This window comes from Salmo salar, unplaced genomic scaffold (genome assembly GCF_965601325.2).
Source record: "Salmo salar unplaced genomic scaffold, fSalSal1 ptg000221l, whole genome shotgun sequence".
Lineage (NCBI taxonomy): Eukaryota > Metazoa > Chordata > Actinopteri > Salmoniformes > Salmonidae > Salmo > Salmo salar.
The window spans coordinates 403,719-406,821 of record NW_027675333.1 but is presented as its reverse complement, the minus strand read 5'-3'; the positions used below and the strand labels follow the sequence as shown (position 1 = coordinate 406,821).

Below are 3,103 nucleotides of genomic sequence, written 5' to 3'. Positions count from 1 at the left end.
TTTTATTGTACCTTTATTTAACTAGGCAAGTCAGTTAAGAACAAATTCTAATTTACAATAACAACCTACACCAGCCAAACTCGGACGACATGACTGTGACGCCGCAGTAAATGTCTATTACCAGAAAGATAAGGATCTTCTTTCAATAATTACAATATATTATGTTTGTTTTGGATTAACTTCTGAAATAAATCTTTCTTGAACCAAATATTTAGGTGCTACTGATGTGGTGGAACAGAAAGTCAAGTGTTATTGACAATTTATCAAACTCTAATGGATTTGAAATACATAAAAGAGTAAAATATATTTCTAACTGTTTTCTAGGTAACAGCAATTGTCTTTAATTTGGTAAGGTTCAGTACACATTTGGCGTTTTAGACATTTGGACTTCTGAAGAATACAAAAATATGTTTTCATGAGTTCACTCATGTTCCGTAGATTGAGACTTGAGAGAAAGAGATGGGGAGCAATTGCTCCAAAGGGAGGAGAGAGGAGAGGGACATTACCACTTTCTCCAAAAAGAGAAGTTTGTCTTTGGGAAGAAAAAAGGAGTACACTGAAGGGAGGAAAGCAGAGGGCAACAGTGGAGAAACGCTCTTTCAACAAAGGTCAGACCAATTTCCCTGAAATGGTTCAAGTCAGTTTTGCCTTGTGTTGTAGTACCAGGTTGAGGACATAGAGGCCAGTGTTACCTCTATCTCTCATTGTCTCTCCTAGTCTTCCTGGCCTACAATCCCCAGTCTCCCCAGCCTACAATCCCCAGTCTCCCCAGCCTACAATCCCCAGTCTCCCCAGCCTACAATCCCCAGTCTCCCCAGTCTACAATCCCCAGTCCCCCCAGACCGACAATCCCCAGTCTTCCCAGCCTACAATCCCCAGTCTTCCCTCACAGCTGAGGGTGGAAGCAGTCTATGTGCCCCAGTGATCAGCAATAAGGAAGTAGGAGGTAACATCAACATCACTCAGAACAACACTCAGAACAACGGTAAAAACATAACTCTTCCACTTTCTTTACATGCTGTGAGGAAAAGGTTTCCTCTGACACATTATTATATTCATACTTTATTCAATCAAGTCACCTTCAGAACTGTAGGAGAATATAATATATTTTCCTATTTTGTTCAATTTCTAGATGACTCCTCCCAGGTTGCACAATGCAGTGCCACGCTAAAAGGGTAAGTTGTCAAACGTTTGACTTTGTGCGCGTGTGATGTGTTGTGGGTGCAAATTAATAGTTTTTTGGGTTAAACCATCTCTCTTTGTACACAGTGAGTTGCGTGGTGGTCTGTCTCCAGTATCCAGAGAGACCCAGAGCGCATCAAGGAACACACACTACCACCACAATATGAAGATAAAGACAACACAAAGAAGACACAATACATAATGAATGATAAATACATCTGCTTAATGCATTATTATGATGCATGACATAGGAGCTAACAGGTTATTTTGCATTGCGTATTATGCAGATGAATGCACATATAATGCATTATGAAGAGGGTATTCATAGGAGGTGTTACCATAGGAGGTGTTACCATAGGAGGTGTTACCATAGCCATAGGAGGTGTTACCATAGGAGGTGTTACCATAGGAGGTGTTACCATAGGAGGTGTTACCATAGGAGATGTTACCATAGCCATAGGAGGTGTTACCATAGGAGATGTTACCATAGCCATAGGAGGTGTTACCATAGGAGGTGTTACCATAGGAGGTGTTATCATAGGAGGTGTTACCATAGGAGGTGTTACCATAGCCATAGGAGGTGTTACCATAGGAGATGTTACCATAGGAGGTGTTACCATAGGAGGTGTTACCATAGGAGGTGTTACCATAGGAGGTGTTACCATAGGAGGTGTTACCATAGGTGGTGTTACCATAGCCATATGAGTTGTTACCATAGGAGGTGTTACCATAGCCATAGGTGGTGTTACCATAGGAGGTGTTACCATAGGAGGTGTTACCATAGGAGGTGTTACCATAGGAGGTGTTACCATAGGAGGTGTTACATAGGAGGTGTTACCATAGGAGGTGTTACCATAGCCATAGGAGGTGTTACCATAGGAGGTGTTACCATAGCCATAGGAGGTGTTACCATAGGAGGTGTTACCATAGGAGGTGTTACCATAGGAGGTGTTACCATAGGAGGTGTTACCATAGGAGGTGTTACCATAGGAGGTGTTACATAGGAGGTGTTACCATAGGAGGTGTTACCATAGGAGGTGTTACCATAGCCATAGGTGGTGTTACCATAGGAGGTGTTACCATAGCCATAGGTGGTGTTACCATAGGAGGTGTTACCATAGCCATAGGAGGTGTTACCATAGGAGGTGTTACCATAGCCATAGGAGGTGTTACCATAGGAGGTGTTACCATAGGAGGTGTTACCATAGGAGGTGTTACCATAGCCATAGGAGGTGTTACCATAGGAGGTGTTACCATAGGTGGTGTTACCATAGGAGGTGTTACCATAGGAGGTTTTACCATAGCCATAGGAGGTGTTACCATAGGAGGTGTTACATAGGAGGTGTTACCATAGGTGGTGTTACCATAGGAGGTGTTACCATAGCCATAGGAGGTGTTACCATAGGAGGTGTTACCATAGCCATAGGAGGTGTTACCATAGGAGGTGTTACCGTAGCCATAGGAGGTGTTACCATAGGAGGTGTTACCATAGGAGGTGTTACCATAGCCATAGGAGGTGTTACCATAGGAGAAGTTACCATAGCCATAGGAGGTGTTACCATAGCCATAGGAGGTGTTACCATAGGAGGTGTTACCATAGGAGGTGTTACCATAGGAGGTGTTACCATAGCCATAGGAGGTGTTACCATAGCCATAGGAGGTGTTGCCATAGGTGGTGTTACCATTGGAGGTGTTACCATAGGAGGTGTTACCATAGGAGGTGTTACCATAGCCATAGGAGGTGTTACCATAGGTGTTGTTACCATAGGAGGTGTTACCATAGCCATAGGAGGGGTTACCATAGGAGGTGTTACCATAGGAGGTGTTACCATAGCCATAGGAGGTGTTACCATAGGAGGTGTTACCATAGGAGGTGTTACCATAGCCATAGGAGGTGTTACCATAGGAGGTGTTACCATAG

At 43.4% G+C, this 3,103-nt stretch overlaps 1 long non-coding RNA gene across 1 annotated transcript; it reads left to right on the top strand.

Moving 5' to 3' along the window:
• Positions 1-311: 311 nt before the first annotated feature.
• On the top strand, positions 312-1,534 carry LOC123732595 (uncharacterized). The gene is made up of 3 exons (XR_006763292.2): positions 312-985; positions 1,133-1,175; positions 1,270-1,534. It is a non-coding gene; the product is annotated as an uncharacterized LOC123732595 (long non-coding RNA).
• The last annotated feature ends 1,569 nt before the right edge of the window (positions 1,535-3,103 follow it).